Source organism: Heloderma suspectum, chromosome 5 (assembly GCF_057233095.1).
Source record: "Heloderma suspectum isolate Gila_16-S chromosome 5, 16-S_ref, whole genome shotgun sequence".
NCBI lineage: Eukaryota > Metazoa > Chordata > Lepidosauria > Squamata > Helodermatidae > Heloderma > Heloderma suspectum.
The window spans coordinates 98,497,503-98,516,660 of record NC_139462.1 but is presented as its reverse complement, the minus strand read 5'-3'; positions in this window follow the sequence as shown (position 1 = coordinate 98,516,660).

Here is a 19,158-nt window from a genome sequence, read left to right as displayed (position 1 = left end):
GTCTCAACTGAACGTTATCAGCATAAGCAAGATAAATGTTACAACAGATATGACCCGTAAAAACTAATTTGCATCTCATCTGGTGATAGGATAATGAGGCATAGAACTGCTAGTTGGTGTACAGTGGTTCATAAATAAAACAAAAACAGGTCTGCAGGTTTACAATCTAGCTGAAGATGAGACAGGCTTTCATCACAGAAGCTGTGATTGACACAGCTGAATGAGCTGCTTGAAAAAGAACTGGTTTATATGCCTCTGCATATCATCCAAAATAATTTTTGAACAACCTCGTATCATATATTTTCCTGACCAGTAGACTGTCTCCTTTGACATACACTATTCTTTAGTCTGGTGTTGCTTTTGCACAATGTGAAAAACAGTTCTTCAAGTATGGTCTTAAGCCATTTAGGGCACAATCCTATGGATGTATAGACAGGGAAAAAAAAATCCTACAACTCCCAGCATTCCCCAGCCAGCCTTGCTGACTGGGGAATGCTGGGAGCTGTAGGATTTTTTCCATCTTAAACATGCATACCATTGTGCCTTTAAGGCTTTAAGGGCGCAATCCTATGGCCACTAGTCAGCGGCTAGATGGCCATAGGATAGGTCAGTCCCCGGGAACCGACCTCAGAGCCCGTGCTCCCAGGTTGGTTCCCCGAGAACCAACCTGTATCCCTTCCCATGCTGCCTTGTAGGCAGCATGGAATGGCCCCATGCTCCGTGCGTGGAAGAGGAGCACAGAGCAGCAAAAATTGGGTGTTCCTGGGGGCAGGGTGGGGCAGTTGGAAATGCTGGTACAACATACTACATGTCGTCTAGCTGCCACTTCCTGCACTCTGAGGTCCCATAGCTAGACAGCTGAAATCGGCTGTCTAACCGTAAATGCAGGGCAGCTGAAGCACAGAGGGGACAATCCCCTCCACACTTCTCCTGCCCTGCATTGGATAGGCGGTCGCCTATCCCGATAGGATTGCATCCTAAATTAAATAACCAGCATTTTTAATTGGGCTCAGAAATGAACCAGCAATCCGTGAAGATGATATATCAAAGACATTACATGCACCTGATGACTGACTGGTCAGAATGCTGGTGTGGCATTCTTAAAAGGCAGCCTCTCAAGTAGAATGCATTCTAGTAATACCTTGCACTATAACTATGATCAACACACCATAGGAACCTGGAATGTAAGATCTATGAGCCAGGGCAAATTGGATGTGGTTATTGCGGAGATGTCAAGATTAAATATGGACATTTTGGGTGTCAGTGAACTGAAATGGACTGGAATGGGCCACTTCACATTAGATGACCACCAGATCTACTACCGTGGACAAGAGGACCACAGAAGAAATGGAGTAGCCTTCATAATTAATAATAAAATGCCTAAAGCAGTGCTTGGATATGATCCAAAAAACGATAGAATGATCTCAATTCAAATTCAGGGTAAGCCATTTAACATAACAGTGATCCAAATATACGCCCCAACCACAGATGCTGAAGAAGCAGAAGTAGATCAGTTCTATGAGGATCTGCAGCACCTACTGGATAATATGCCAAAAAGAGATGTTATTTTCATTACAGGAGACTGGAATGCTAAGGTGGGTAGTCAAACGACACCTGGAATTACAGGCAAGCATGGTCTGGGAAAACAAAATGAAGTGGGACATAGGCTGATAGAATTTTGTCAAGACAACTAACTGTGCATAACAAACACTCTCTTCCAACAACCTAAAAGACGATTTTATACATGGACTTCACCAGATGGTCGACACCAAAATCAGACTACATCCCTTGTAGCCAAAGGTGGCGGACATCTGTACAGTCAGTAAAAACAAGACCTGGAGCTGATTGTAGTTCAGATCACGAACTTCTTATTGCACAATTTAGAATCAGACTAAAGAGAATAGGGAAGACCCACAGATCAGTTAGATATGAGCTCACTAATATTCCTAATGAATATGCAGCGGAGGTGAAGAATAGATTTAAGGGACTAGATTTAGTAGATAGGGTCCCAGAAGAACTATGGACAGAAGTTTGCAACAATGTTCAGGAGGCGGCAACAAAAAACGTCCCAAAGAAAAAGAAAACCAAGAAGGCAAGATGGCTGTCTGCTGAGACACTGGAAGTAGCCCAAGAAAGAAAGCAAAAGGCAACAGTGAAAGAGGGAGATATGTCCAATTAAATGCAAAATTCCAGAGGTTAGCCAGAAGAGATAAGGAATTAGTTTTAAACAAGCAATGCGCGGAAGTGGAAGAAGATAATAGAATAGGAAGGACAAGAGACCTCTTCCAGAAAATTAGAAATATCAGAGGTAAATTCCAGGCAAAAATGGGTATGATCAAAAACAAAGATGGCAAAGACATAACAGAAGCAGAAGAGATCAAGAAAAGGTGGTAAGAATATACAGAAGATCTGTATAGGAAGGATGATAATATCAGGGATAGATTTGATGGTGTGGTCAGTGAGCTAGAGCCGGACATCCTGAAGAGTGAGGTTGAATGGGCCTTAAGAAGCATTGCTAATAACAAGGCAGCAGGAGACGATGGTATCCCAGCTGAACTTCTTAAAATCTTGCAAGATGATGATGCTGTCAAGGTGATGCATGCCATATGCCAGCAAATTTGGAAAACACAAGAATGGCCATCAGATTGGAAAAAATCAACTTATATCCCCATACCAAAAGGGAAACACTAAGGAATGTTCAAACTATCGAACAGTGGCACTTATTTCACATGCCAGTAAGGTAATGCTCAAGATCTTGCAAGGTAGATTCCAGCAATTCATGGAACGAGAATTACCAGATGTACAACCTGGGTTTAGAAAAGGCAGAGGAACTGGAGACCAAATTGCCAATATCCGCTGGATAATGGAGAAAGTGAGGGAGTTTCAGAAAAATATCTATTTCTGTTTTATTGACTATTCTAAAGCCTTTGACTGTGTGGATCATAACAAATTGTGGCAAGTTCTTGGTGGTATGGGGATACCAAATCATCTTGTCTGCCTCCTGAGGAATCTGTATAACGACCAAGTAACAACGGTAAGAGCAGACCACGGAACAACGGACTGGTTTAAGATTGGGAAAGGAGTACGGCAGGGTTGCATACTCTCACCCTACCTATTCAACCTGTATGCAGAACACATCATGCGATGTGCTGGGCTTCATGAGTCCAAGGCTGGAGTTAAAATCGCTGGAAGAAACATTAACAATCTCCGATATGCAGATGATACCACTTTGATGGCTGAAAGCGAGGAGGAGCTGAGGAGCATTCTGACGAAGGTGAAAGAAGAAAGTGCAAAAGCTGGGTTGCAGTTAAACCTCAAAAAAACCAAGATTATGGCAACCAGCTTGATTGATAACTGGCAAATAGAGGGAGAAAACGTGGAGGCAGTGACAGATTTTGTATTTCTATGCACAAAGATTACTGCAGATGCTGACTGCAGCCAGGAAATCAGAAGATGTTTACTTTTGGGGAGGAGAGCAATGACAAATCTTGGTAAAATAGTTAAGAGCAGAGACATCACACTGACAACAAAGGTCCGCGTAGTTAAAGCAATGGTATTCCCCGTAGTAACCTATGGCTGCAAGAGCTGGACCATAAGGAAGGCTGAGCGAAGGAAGATAGTTGCTTTTGAACTGTGGTGTTGGAGGAAAATTCTGAGAGTGCCTTGGACTGCCAGAAGATCAAACCTCCATACTCCAGGAAATAAAGCCAGACCGCTCACTTGAGGGATGATATTAAAGGCAAAACTGAAGTACTTTGGCCACATAATGAGAAGACAGGATACCCCGGAGAAGGTGCTGATGCTAGAGAAAGTGGAAGGCAAAAGGAAGAGGGGCCGACCAAGGGCAAGATGGATGGATGATATTCTGGAGGTGACAGACTCGACCTTGGGGGAGCTGGGGGTGGCGATGGCCTACAGGAAGCTCTGGCGTGGGTTGGTCCATGAAGTCACGAAGAGTCGGAAGCGACTTAACGAATAAACAACAACAATTGATTGAGCAGGGGATTGGACTCGATGGTCTTGTAGGCCTCTTCCAACCCTATGATTCTATGATTAACAACTCTACATCTACTGCGATCAAACACTAAGCACAACCAAGCCAAAGCTAAGCCCCTTGGTCTTGTTGGTTTTAGCAGGAAGTATTTAAGCATGTGCTTAACTTTCACAATGAAATAAAAGGGGCTTTGCCCATCTTTTGGGTGTACACTCACATCATTTACTTCAGATACCTTTAGGAACCTGTCATATTCCCAATCAGGATAAAAACAACAAAGAGTGTTTTAGCACCCTAAAGTATAACAAATATATTGTTGCGTATGTTTTCATGGGCTACTGAAGCCCTCTTTTCTAAAAGTCTGAAGTGGTTTAGGAAGTCAGAAAGAATATAGCCATGGGAACTGATGGGATAGGAGAGATAGTTACACTGTACAGCTGGAGTCAAATAAATTGCAGAGAAAAGAGAAAATTGTTGGGATTCTAATCTGCATTAGTGGTAGATATGGGACTAGAGTGATAGTTACTGTGGTGGCATCAGAGACTATTGTTACCCCTGATAGATATAGTGTGTATTCTAGTCAGAAATCATCCCATTTTTTCTGTTGTATTAATTATAAATCTCTGTATTTGTGTGTGCAAGTCACTTCAAGGCTGCTTTTGTGGTGAAAGTGGCACATATATTTTCATAATAATAATAATAATAATAATAATAATAGGCAAGGTAAAGCAGTTGCCTCAGTCAGTGGATTTCGAGCACCATTAAGGACAGAGTGGCAGGCTGGCAAATCTGATTCATAGGACACAATCCACCAGGAAGAGTTCCAGTTAATTTGCAATGGATTATACCCTGTGAAAAAGTGAGAGCAATTGTCATTCAGATTCTCCCCTTCAGACAACAAAACTAACCGTGATCCCGATGTGGGGTGCCACAAATGCCGGCAGAGAACTCTGATGGAGAGGATAGCTCAAAGGCATTTTTTGTAGGTCCATAATTATGGCTAGAGAGAGAGAGGAACCCTCTTACAATTAGTAAGAGGAACCCTTTCATGACAATTTCCTCTCTCTCACTTTTTCATTTGCACTGCCTATGCTTGGCTCAGGTTTTTTTTGTTCTCTACTCGAGGCGTTTGAACATCCATCACGGGTCTGCTGGAGATCCCCTTAAAATATTCAGAAAGTTGGATTCAAACATTTTTCCTTTCTTATACATGTCTACTCAGACATAAGCACCATGGACTTTAGTTGGACTTACTCTTATGTAAATGTGCATAGGATTGCACCCTAAACCAGGGTTTTATTTTTATTTGTTCTTCATCAAAGTCAAAGACAAAAATTGCACAGGCAAATCTGCCTACACCCCCCTTAGGAATATCTGATCCCATCCCAGTGCCACTTGGAGCAAACCGTGGGCATTGTTCAGACAGATTCAGTACTCTCTTGAAAGAAAGAAAATTCTCCATTGGCATCAAATGCAAATGGTTACATCCCAATGCTTAGTTAATGAATTTGTGGCATACTGGATGGCACCAGTAGGAGGGCTGTGCTGCACTGCTGCCTACTCCCCAGCTCAGCAGAGCACTGGCAAAACTATGCCAAGGCATGGCGTAGTTGTGCTGCACAATGTGCTGCACATCTGCTATAATAGGCTACCTAATACTTTGGATTTGATCTGTGGTACCTTTTCCAAAATAGGTTGGCCAATATTGCCCTAATCAAACACAAATGAGAAACTGCAAGGGTCTTATTTTTTACTCTAGTGTAAGCAAGTGCAGCCCCAAATCAGGTTTTGGCACCCCAATCAGTCATTAGTTTTTTCTATGTGTAGCATCGTTCTGTCCTGCTCTTTTCAATTTTAGTACCTTTCAGGGCCATTATTATATCCCAGGCGCTATAACTTTAAGAGGTATTGGTGCATATACACACAAACTCTCCTAAATTTTGCTTGTAAATAATTGGTTTGCAGGATACTATGCTATTGATTTTATATTTCCCCATCTTTAAACTCTCTGGATTCTGTGCTTGGCTTTAAACAAGTCTCAAGTCATCACTGCATAGTTAACTGTATCAGGATGGGTGGACTTCAGAAGTTCAGACTACCACAATCTACGTGGTTGTTTTTTACTTGAACTGCAAGGCACACCAACTGGAGTCAGGTGCAAAATAGTGGCTGAGGAAAGACATACACCTAGTAGAATTCAGGAAGAGAGTGTCTCTGGTTAACACCAGGAATTTGTTTTCAGTTATAAGAACTGACCTTGCAGTCTGTTCATACAAAACTCCACTCCTGCCCTGCCCTCAGCTTTTTTTCATTTAGCAGCCTAATTTTTTTTTTGGGGGGGGGGGATTTCTACTGCTGTTAAACAACTCAGAATCAGAAACCCTTGATGATCTACTGCAAATCACCCAGAGATCTACCAGTAGATTCCAATTTACCTTTTGGCCACCCCTGATGTACATAAGTAACATGAAATAAAGAATGATGAAATAAACAGGAGTTAAATATGCTAGATAATTACCTGCTAAGGTCTGAATATACCTTTAGACCTTCAAACACAATACTGGAGTGTGCACTGTTTGCATCTCTTCAAAGCTTTATCACTCAGGCTCAGATTGGTAGTCTATTTTGTTTGTGTGTGTGGGGGGGTGAGCCCTCAGGAGTTTATGCTCACTCTATTTCAGTGCTACGATAAAGACTTCTCTTGCTAAAAGAAAGATATCTGTAAATTCAGCTGTAAGTACGGTCTTTTCTTGCTCCCTCTATGGTGGTTGGGGAATTTCCAGTAACCACGGTAGCTTAGCATGTCATGTGTGGGGAATTACTAACCCACCCTGGGTAACCACCCCCTGTACATGGGTTAAGGGCCCCCACGATGGCTTACCATGTCATCTGGCAGGCTCCCTGGTGGCTTAAACAGGCTCCGGAGGACCTCCAGGCTGGAACCATGGAGTCTGCTGGCTAGAGCATCCACTACTGCAAGCCACACTAGCTGCCATGTACTTTCTCTATTGTCATATGGCCATTTGGGATGCTGGAGTGGGCACTGGTAGCCCGTTCGCACCGCAGAGCTCGTCGGGATGCACCCTGACCACTCAGGTAAGCTCATTCGGTAACTACAGTGGGGTGAAGTGGGGGTAGCAGAACCACATGGTGCTGCGTGGTTCCCGGTCATCTGACAGGCCCGCATGTAGTGGTTTTGTTACCCCCTTCTGTAGTTGCCCTAACCACCCTCCCCTGTGCATGTGTGAATAGGCCCAGTGGAAAAGGGAATCTCATGAGCCTGAGAAAGAAGACTGTAACACAGCAATCCAAGCGGCCAGTTTTGGTGTCAGCCTCATACCCTCAATGGTTGAGAGCCACCAGACACAGCTTTGCTGCTCTTTCTCCTTCTGCTTCTCCTTACAATACCCTCTGTAGTTATCGTTCTGTCTTTCCTCAGCGGACTCCGCTGCCACCACCTCTCCTTTGCTTCCCATAAGAGTTCCCCATAGTCCTCTCTGCTCCTGCTTCTTGCTCTCTCCTACCTCAACCAGCATCCCTACCTCAGTCCTTTTCGAGGCATAATACTGTTCCTTTCCTGCACTTTCCATCTACCACTGCTATCTCCTCCTGTTCCTCCTGCTCTAACGTATGTTTTGGGATTCGTTGCCCACTTGTGTGGCTAGGATACTGTGTGTTTCCTAACCCGCACACATAATTCAGGGTTTATTCTTATAGATCAGCTTCTATTCATCTTGATATGATCGCGCTCTTCAAGTACTTGAAAGGTTGTCACAGAGGAGAAGGCCAGGATCTCTTCTCGATCATCCCAGAGTGCAGGACACGGAATAATGGGCTCAAGTTACAGGAAGCCAGATTCCGGCTGAACATCAGGAAAAACTTCGTGACTGTAAGAGCAATACGATAATGGAACCAATTACCTGGGGAGGTGGTGGGCTCTCCCACACTGGAGGCCTTCAAGACGAGGCTGGACAGCCATCTGTCAGGGATGCTCTGACTTGGATTCCTGCATTGAGCAGGGGGTTGGACTCGATGGCCTTGTAGGCCCCTTCCAACCCTACTATTCTATGATTCTATGATAAATTTACCAGGAGCCATACGCCAACTGCATGGGAGCCATGTGTGGTTTATGAGTAACAGTTTGACCACCTGTAATATAGCACCACAGTATGGGGAGGGCGGTGGTGCTTAAACATTATTTTTAAAATCCTCTCACACCATTTGCAAATATCTTCAGCAACAATGGCTAAAGAGGTGTTAAATTTCATTGCATACAAATATTATTAGTTGCTTTGCAGCTGAGTGGATCCCAAACAGGTAAGATGCTACTTTGTTTAAATTGGATCACCTTTTGTTGCAGCAGTAACAGAGCTGGAAAAATTCTAGGTGCCTGGACACGTAAAATTTGATGTTGGCATCTAAGCATTTGGAATACCTTTAGCCTTTTGCAGGGCTGCTAGGACTGCTGCACGCAAGTGTGGGAAGGCCTGTTTGCCCCAACAGTCACTGCCAGAGGTGCCACCATCAAAGAAGATCCTTAGCATGTGTCAGTCCTTGCTGGCTGAGGCTGACTGCAGCTGGCCAGCAAACAGCAGCAATAACTCACTGACTGATAAGCCAGGTTGTAAATCTGTCCAAGGCTAGGAAAGGAGGAGACTAGAGCAGGGGGGCTTTACCAGTTTGACAGATTCAAGACAGCATGGCAGAGAGAAGTCTGTTTTCTAGTCCAAGGTCTAACATAGGGATTCACAAGCAAGGCTGAGGTTCAGGTAGGGATGTCAGAGAATTCCGCCACGGATTCCAGTGAGGCTAGATTCTAAAGAATCTGTGGTGGAGCAGCCCCCCGTGGAATCCCCCTGGGACGGAACTTACCTGGGGCGGATGCAGCGGTGGCGGCTCCGGCTGGTTTCCTGGCCGGCCACGGCTGGGCTGCTGCGGCCGGCATTTGCGTTCTTGCAGCCATGATAGGCTACATAAGTATTTACGTAGCCTATCATGGCAAAGAGCAGGGAAGCAAATGGTGGCCGCTATGCCATTTGCGCCCCTGCTCTTTGCCGTGATAGGCTACATAAGTATTTACGTAGCCTATCACGGTAAAGGCAGCCACACAAATGGAGTAGTGGCTGCCATTTGCATGGCTGCCTTTACCATGATAGGCTACGTAAATACTTATGTAGCCTATCATGGCAAAGAGCAGGGGCGCAAATGGCGTAGCGTCCGCCATTTGCATCCCTGCTCTTTGCTGTGATAGGCTACGTAAGTATTTACGTAGCCTATCACGGCTGCTTGCAAGGACGCAAATGGCAGCCGCTACGATGGCCGCCATTTGCAGCTGCAGCATCCCAGCCACGGCCGGAACTCTGGCTGCGGCCGGCCCAAGCCGGCGGCTCTGCAGAGCCACCTGGGGAGGATTCCGGGGGGAGGGACGGAGCGCCTTCCCCCCACCGTGGATGCCCCAGCGCGGAGCCAGGTAAGGGATTCGACAGATTCGTACATCCCTAGGTTCAGGTTTGAGGCAGGGCTGATGAGATCTGGTGTATAGAAACAATGTTGTTGTCCAGTAGCTTTGTCGCTGCCTGCTTCCCGCTTTTAACAGCAGTGTCCTGAAACAGCTGCTGGCAATCAGTCCTCTGGCCTCTGGGAGCCTCTCTGTCTTGAAGTTACAGACAGAGGGTCGTCTTCGTTGGTCTTTTACATGAAGCCGCCTTCACTCCACTGGGGTTAGCGGATCTTTGCCCTCTGAATCCTCTAGAGAGGCTGCAGCCGGGCATGGCTCCTCCACAGGGTGTGAGGGGGCTCGGGCTACTTCTATGCTAGTCCCTTCCCCTGTGTCTGGAGCCTGCCATTTCCCTTCATGCTCAGAGGAGTCTGAGGGAGGCATGACAGCATGGTCCATTTGGGCTGTCTGAGTATTGTCTCTTTTCGGATGGAATGAAGGTAGAGGAATGTAGACAAAGTCATATCTTGGGTTTAGCTTAAGGCTGTTTGGGGACTCTAGTTAGGAATTGTGTTGTGTGAGAGGGCATTTGGTAAAAACCTTTTATTCCATTTATCAAGTGGGTGAAAAAGTAAGTTGCCACACTGAAACCACTCTTAGTGGCTCTGTTCATTGAATTGCTTTATTTCTGGCAGAAATTCAGCAGGTGCAGCTTCCCCTCATTGCATCTTCTTATGCGGCACCTGATTTTCTATCTGTTATTGAGCTGTTCAAATGGAAGGGGACATTAGGGGAGGGGTCGTAGCTCTGCCAGATCACCAGCTTTGCATGCTGAAGGTCTCACGTTTAAACCCCACCATCTCCAGGTGGGGTAGGAAAAGTTCCTGCCTGAAATCCTGGAGAGCTGCTGCCAGTCAGTGTTGACAGTTCTGGGCTAGATGAACCAGTGGTCTTACCCAGTACAAGGCAGCTACCTACGTTCCTAAATACACAGAGCTGCCATTAGCAAAAAGGTGGCAACTGTAGGACTTCACAGTGAGGTTTGTCATGTGGAGCCAATCCATCCTGAGCAGGAGGAATGTTAGCTGCTTATCTTGTTCCTCTCTTTTCCCCCCGGAGGATGAGCCCCATAGAGCACAGCATTCTTTAAAACGGGGAAAAAACATACGGGGCAGATAGTTTAGGAAAACCAGCCCACCAAGGGCATCTGAACTTCTACTTCCTGTACAGATTTGTTTTTAATAAGTGTCACACTCCCAGCTTGAAAGTAATTTCCCCCTTCAAGTGGTGTCCTGAAGTTGCCCTGTCATATGATGCCACTGATTCAGTACGGGTGCTTCCAGTTGAGGCTTTTATTGTGCAGTTTTCCTGCCACATTCACTGGATTTTTTATGGGGGGCCCAGACAAAGTCCTCCACTCATGGCCCTCCCATATTTTCCACCACTTTCATCTTTTTTTCTTACCACAGAAAATCCATCGAAGTGGGAAAGACAGAATAGTTGCACATTGCCTTTTGATTGGTACACTAGGAACCCTCCATCGGGAAGCAGCCTACATTACCACATGTCACTGGAGAGATTTGCCAACATCAATTAAATATTTTGTGTTCATAAGCTTAATAGAGAGATATACCAATATGATATGTCTGGCTGTCCAGCTCTGGAAGAGTTCTTTCAGCCAAACACTTCTGGATGGTCTGAAGTTCCACTCCTAAATACATGTGAAAGACTGCTGAGTGATCTGGAATAAATACATAGGAAATCTAGAAAATATCATACTGAAAACTTTACAGAATCTATATTGTTAAGGTTCCATCCACTCAGTATTTTGAAAGGGAGTAGCTTCACATTTTACTTGTCAAACAAGTTTTGTTTGGTAAGTAGCCTTAAAGATAAAAACTTGCATGACTGTAGTAAGGAATAAAAGAAGTAATTAGGGTGCAATCTTATTCATATTTAGACAGAAAAAAGTCCTACAACTCCCAGCATCCCTATCCAGTAGGCTGGGGCATTCTGAGAGTTGTAGGACTTTTTTGTGTCTAAACACGCAATAGGATTGCACCCTTAAGTGCTTTGGGTGTACATGCACAAAACAATTAATATATAATGATTTGCACCCATGCATTGGAATTTCATATTAATGAGAATTTGGGATTTAAGCATTTGTGGAGGTGTTAGAGGAGAGACAGACCCTGACTACTCATTCACCTAGTGCCAATCCCTATGTAGCTACAATGGCACCACCTATGCACAAGAAGGAGAAAAGGCTCAGGGAAACCTCACAGTTTGCAGAACTAAAAAAAAAAAGCAATAAAACCCTGTACAGTTTGCAGAACTACTACAAGTGTGGTTATGAATAGAGGAAAATATGGCATTGGGAGGAGGGCTAGCCAGGGTAGGGGAACACGGTCCAGACAGTTAACAAGTGTGCCATGTTCCAGCCCTACCCCCACCTGCAGGTTTGGTGGTTGCCCTGTCAGCCTGCCCTGGGGTCACCATATGCTGCTCTTAAAGGCCAGATAGGTTCGGAAGAAGACCTTCCTCATTCATAACTTAATAACGGATGAAGTGGCCGATCTGGCATGCATAAGCAAGACCCGGGTGGTAAGCAGGAAGGAGTTAGGCTCAACATCAGGATAGATTTGAGGGCCTGGGGGTAGGGGGTGGGGTTGCTGTGGTCTATAGGAATTCCATTTCCCTCTACAGGCTCCCTATCCATCTGACTACTGGTTTGCACCTTGTGTTGGGCCAGCAGAACAGATTGAGGATTCTGTTCTTGTACCACTCACCCTGTTAATAGTCTCCCTATCTGAACTGTCAGAGGTGATTTCAGGTGTGCTGTTGAGATCCTCCAGACTATTGGTTCTGGGGGATGTCATCAATCATGCTAAGGGCACCTTGTCCAGGGAGGCTCAGGAATTCATGTTCTGCATGACAACCAAGGGACTGTCCCAACATGTCATCGGCCCAGCACATGGGCGGGGCATACTGTAGACTTGGTTTTCTCAACTGGACATGGAGATGATGATCTGAAGGTGGTTTTTTTTAATCAGTCTCTTTGTCATGGTCAGATCATTGCCTACTGAGGTTTAGAGTTACGGCAGCTTTTCCCCTCTGTGCAAGGGTGGGGAACCTATTAAGGTGGTCCATCCCTGGAGACTAATGGATCCAGATGGTTTCCACAGGGTTTGGGGGGGGGGGGTCCGTCTGATATGACTGGCTCTCCTGTAGAAACCCTGAGAGCAGTGAAGCAAAATAGGAGATGGCTTGAGTGTAGATGGAGGAAAACTCCTAGTGGATGCAGCTGAACACTGGTGTGTGCCTATGATCACATATATTCAGGGGGAGTAAGAACACAGCTTTGTCCAGTTTTCTTGGATCAGTTTCAGTTGGTACAGCTCAAAGATGCTGACAGGCTGTTTGGACAGGTTTGTAGGTTCACTCCCGCACAGCTGGCAGCACACGCCCTCACTTGCTCCTGCGCAGCCCCACCATTTCATGGGTCGTTTAACTCATGAATTGGTGTTACGTGCTAACCAGGTCATCAACTGCCCCGTTAAATGGAAGCACTCCACACACCAGCAGCATTTCGTTTGCAAGTTCCAGTTGTTACTTTCTATTATAAGATATTGGTTCGTGTACCAGTAGTTCTTTCATTTTGAAGCAGAAGGTTATTTGGAGCTGAATAACCTTTTAGAGCTGAATTCAACTCTGCTGAGCCTCTGTCAGTTTTGTTTGGATAACACTTTTAAAGACATTAATTTATGTTCCTACAGATTGCTCTGATTACATAGGATGCATAGATAAATGCTTAACTGATGCTAATTAGCATCTTGCTGAGTAGCTTGGTGGCTTGTTAAGACAAGACTGAACAGTGCCCTGAGTCAGGTTGTCTGCAGATGCTCAGACAGGTTCCACTATTTCTATATTGCCTCTAGGAATGGTACAGGAGCCCGATTCTGTCCGGGAATCTGGCACACACACACACCCCGCACCCCCGAGCTGCACCCCTGCCTATGCTCGCCAAGCTGCTCACACTCACCCAGTGACGTCATCGAGCTCCACAATCATCATTTTTGGGGGGAAATTGCGATCATGAAAAAGCTCATATTTGCATCAACGCAAAATGGGGCCGGGAATGGCCCATATAGGCAAGATTACAGGCATTGGCTTGCCTGTAGTCTTGTGTATATGGGTCATTCATGATCCCATTTTGCATATATGTGATTGTGCGCATTTTCACATCTCTGGTCATTATGACTGCATATAAAACTACTTAAAAAAAAAAAAGCATCCTTCTCCTTTTTCCCAGATGTTAATCTCTATTCATTGTCTTCAGGGATGAATGGGAGTGGCTGTTCTGCATGTTTTGCCAATAAAGACTTTAAATATCCATGACTTCATAAATTCTTGCAGATAATGCACAATAGGTTTACACTGTCAGCTCAGAGTTGGAGTTCAAGATCTGTGCAGAGTTTTCTGCTGCCCTTCAAGTGAGATCCTACATTTGTTTTAAAGGCACCCTTGTTTTCTCAGATTGGTTTACAAGCTGGATAAAGTAGCAGCCTGTAATACCACTGAAAGCAGTGGTATTACAGAAGTGTCATTAGCCACTGAGTCTTCCCTTCTGCATCTTAGGAACACCAAAGAGCTCGTAGCAGCCAGGTGGCTGGTGTGGGCCTTGTATCTTTGGGGTGAAGCTGAGATTGGAAGCAGAGTAGTTCCTCTTTCCCATGTCTTCCCATGATGGGCTTTCCGCATGCCCAATTGCCATTTATCTTAGTCAGAACCAGGGCCTGTTCAGTCTGTAGTGTGAACTCACGAGCTGAGCAAGTTACTAGCATTCATTCTCTAAGGGAGTTTCCAGAAGAGGCTTTTGTTGTGCTATCACCCTGCCTCATTCATGGGATTTTCTTGGGTGGTGGTCCAGCAGTCGTGGACTTCCATGCATAAGCCTCCTGTGTTTTCCCAGCACTTCTTCGGTCTTCTTTCATACCCGAGAGGGTGTTTCCAGATGGAGACCTGCTAGCGTTAACAATGGGAAGGTGCTGTGCAGTTATTCCATCTTCATTAACAGATTCTTCGCTGTAAGAAAAAGGATAGAAGAAGTGATGGGAAAGAACTGGAAAGGTTATGAGCAGAAGACATAATCTTCTGGACCCCCCTGTAAAATTCCATGAATGGCAGGGCGATGGTGTGATAAAAGCTTCATCAGAAAGTCTGTTAAGGAGGGAATGGTGGAGTAGCTACACAATGCCTTTTGAGAGCACCATGAACCGTCTGTCTGGAAGCACCCGAAGTGCCTAACCCCCAGCAGTGGGTCAGCTGGAGTAGCTGAGTAACACAACGTTTGCGTTGTGCATACGCTCTTATGAAAGTGTCAGGCAGGCGGCATTTCCTTGGGTTTTTCTATCGAGAAGAACTTGTTAGGTAGCATGATCTTGCCACGCTTTTCACAGATAGGCCCCTGGAATACAATGCTATCCAGTCTCTTTCATCAGCAGCAGTTACACTGATGCTGACTCATGGATCTGGATGACCAGCTGTCAGTTTAAATGACTTTTCTTTTTTAAATGCTGTTATCAGCTCAGGTTCACAGCTTTTCAGGTTGTGCTATCCACAGTTAGGGATGGCACGGGCGCCCAAGTACATCCAAGAGTCTGTCGGGCTCCCCGCCTCCCCGCCCACCAAGCCTCTGGCCTTGCTTGCCCCCATTCGCACCCTCCTGGATGTTCCCTGCACTCACCCAGACCCGTGCACAAGCACCCACCATTTTCCTGAGCTTTTTACCAAAAAAGTAGGTCATTAAAATATGCATATTTAAATATGTACAAATTAGGACTGTGAAAGGCTGAATTATGCAATATTAGAGACATAAATGGCCAATTTACACCTCTAATATTGCATATATCAACATTGCCCTAATTTGCGCATATTTAAATGCACATTTTTAAAGACCTCCTTTTTTCATAAAAACAAACTTGGGAAAATGGCGAGTGATTACAGACGGGATCCTAGGTGAGTGCAGGTGGTTCAGCAAGCTTGTAGGGGCTCAAGCACAGGTCCAGGGCGGCTCAAGTGGGGGCAGCACTTCAACAGGCACCTGCCAAAACCAGACGGCGGTGGGTCCGTCCGTCCCTATCTACAGTAGCCTAGGAAGCTGCTGCTGGGATGTCTTGTCAAGGTATTATTCTCCATCTATTGCTATGGGAGTATCTACAGGCTGTTGAAGCAACTACAGAAGGGAATATATAACAGTACCAGTTCATGGAGGGATACAATGGATAGGATTTATTCTGATAGACAGATAGATAGATAGATAGATAGATAGATAGATAGATAGATAGATAGAACTTTATTACGGTCAAAGACCAGCCCAAAATAGATAGATGAATTTAAAAAAGAAGTACATTAAAATTATCTGTCATATATCCCCAATCAAATTAATAAACACTTCAGCACAGTGTAGTACTAATGTAATGCATATCAGCCATATTGGGTGGACGGCATTACTCCCCACACTTTATCTTTCATCCAGCTAGGTAAATCCGAGCTCCCTCAGCATCCTTTTTCGAACACCTATCACGGCCGCAAAAAATTTGGCCACATTATATGTAAATATCGGATTAGTATCAGACAACAATATATAGATATATTGTTGTCCTGTACGACCCGGAAAGCGATTCATCAATGGGGAGATGAGTGCAGCACGAATGTCTCTATAAAATATACACCACAACAAAACGTGCTCTGTAGTTTCTATCTGTTCCATGCCACAGGGGCAAAGGCACTCTGACCAGAGGATCTTTTTGTACCGTCCCTCCAAAACTGCCAAGGGGAGTCCATTGAGGCGGGCCAAGGTAAATGCTCTTCTATGTTTGTACAGCTCCAGTTGTTCAAGATAGGGGTGCAGCTATTACGATGTATCTGTAATCATCCCTAAGATAGAATTCTGGGGCACTATTGAGGTCACTTTGTCTCTCAATGTCTGCAATGCGCTGCTTGATAGTTTCCATTGCCTGTTCAAAACCCATATTTAATAAAGACCGCAAGGGAAGACCCAAGAGAGCTATTTTCCATTCAATTAACTGAATCCAATTGGATTTAAAATCATCTTGCAAAATTAGTGGGGCAAGGCCAGTTGGAAAATATGACAGTCTAAGCCAGTATACAAGAATAGCCACCCAAACCTTAGCTTCAGTTTTGATCTGGCCAGTCTCTAATCTTATCTTTGCATTGGAGACATCCCTAGGAACACCCAATATTGCCCTCAAAAATTTTGATTGTACACGTTCTAATATTTGGGTATTTCGGAAAGGCCCCAGTTGAGAGCCATACAATAATTGAGCTAGTACTTTTGCTTGGTATAATTGGAGGGCTAAAGGGATATAGTGGCCGCCTTTCATTCTCATAAATTGTGCTATTGCTGACGAGCTTCTCTGTGCGTTTAATGCCACATATTCACCGTGAACCTTCCTGGAACCGTTTGCTTGGAGGACTACACCTAAATATTTGAATTGGGAGACCTGCTCAATCTTGCGTTGATTTATCATCCATGATCTGATTTTTAGTCTTTTTGCAAAGGTCATAATTTTTGTTTTTTGATAATTGATCATCAGATCTTCTTCCTCGCAGTATTCCATCAACTTCCGCAATGCTTTTGTAAGCCCAATTGGAGTCCTTGAGATAATAGCTGCATCATCTACGTATAGTAAAGTAATTATATGCCTTTCCGCAATTTTGGGGGGATGAAAATCGGTATGGTTTAGCTGGTCTACCATTGAGTTGATGTAAAAATTAAACAGAAGTGGGGTGAGAATGCAGCCTTGCTTGACCCCTTTTTGTGTTGGAACAGTCTTTGTAAGGTGGCCGTGAGCACTACATCTGACCTTAAGGGAGGTGTCCCTATATAGAATCTGAATGAGTAGGAGCAGGTGTCTATCAATGTTAGAGGCCTCTAATTTCTTCCATAGTTTGACCCTCGAGATAGAGTCGAAAGCTGCCTTAAGGTCTATAAAGGCTACATAGAGCGAGGTGACTTTGTTCGAAATGTATTTCTCAATGAGATGCTGTAGCACCAAACATTGATCTATAGTAGAGCGACCCTCCCTGAAGCCTGCTTGCTCCTCCGCCAATATCATATCCTGTTCCAGCCAGTCTTTGAGCTTCCTATATAGGTGCTTGGCGTACAATTTACTAATAATACTTAATAAACTGATGGGCCTGTAATTTGCGGGATCATCTCTCTTTCCCTTCTTGAATATAGGCACAATAATGGCAGAGCCCCAATCTTCTGGCATCTGCCCAGTCATGTCAAGGTAGGAAAATAGCGACACTAGAGCCGGGGCCCACCATTCTACGTTATTTTTGACCACCTCTGGGGGGATCAGATCTTCGCCCGGTGCTTTGCCCATTTTCATCTGGGCAGCTAGATCATAAATTTCTAAAGCCGAGACCGGGGGCCAAGGCGGAGCATCTTCAAGCGCAATATTCCAGGCTAGATAGGCAGCATTAGAATCCTTGTATAGTTGATGGAAATGCTTCTCCCAAGCCCTTGGATGAATATAACAGTCTGGCAATGTTGGTCCACAGATTGGTGAGATCTTTATCATCCACCAGAACATGGTCGGGTCCTTAGATTTGGCTGCTTCAATCAGTTTCACAGAGTTCTCCTTCCAAGCCTTTTTTTTCTTTTGTATCAGTAGCTGTTTGTAGGATTTTTTCTGTTCAAGATCTTGAGCTGCCTTCAGATCAGAACTAAATTTATACATTTTATAAACCTTCTGTAAGGCTTCTTTTGCTTGAACACATTCCTTATCAAACCAGGGCTTTGAGGGTAGGTGGTGCTGTTGTTGAAGCACCCTTGCTCTCCGAGTAAAGGCTTGTGTCAGTTCTCGGGTTAACGCCTGATATAATTCCACTGGGCTCCTTGTTTGGATGTTAAGTATTAGAGATGCCCTGCATGTTGTCTGATGCAAGTAAGGCACATAATTCCATATCCATCCTTGGAGTCCATTTGACACGACAGTAAGCTTCCCCCTCAGGGAGTATCATAGGCATGTAGCGATTGGCACTTCGTAGATAGGGGTGCGGAGCTTTCCAAGTCAGTAAGACCGGAAGATGATCACTGTGAAGTTTTGGGACGACCTCCTTGTCCTTCAAAAAGGGAATCAAGTTTGTTGATACAATAAGACAGTCTATTTGACTCATTCTGGTTCCTGCCAGATAGGTAAATTCCGCCGGATGGTCTTTCCCAAATGCACCATTAAGGGTGTGCAGGTTGACCCTTGTAGTCAATTGATGTAATAAGAGCCCAGAATAGTTACATTTTATGTCTTTAGATTGTTGGATAAATGGAAGGCCATTTATACTAGGTGTAGGGGGATAAGCTTTTTGCTGGGAATATAGGGCGTGATCACTTGGACCCATCCTGGTGTTAAAATCCCCTCCCAGAACCACTTACGTATTGGGATAGGATTGGAGCAGATCTGCTACGTATGTTTCAAATCCTGTCCAAGTTTCCCCAGTCTGTGATTTCTTCTTTTGAGGGGGAAAGTAGACATTTATTATCAACAGATCCCATCAAGCAAAATGAGCAAGAACAGCCATTGCATGTTGCTTATAGGGTGGCAACATCCTTGTGCTTACGCACAAAGATGTAGCAATTAAAATTCCTAAACCTCCTTTACATCTTCCATGTCCCTCCCCAGGGACTGCTCCAATAGAA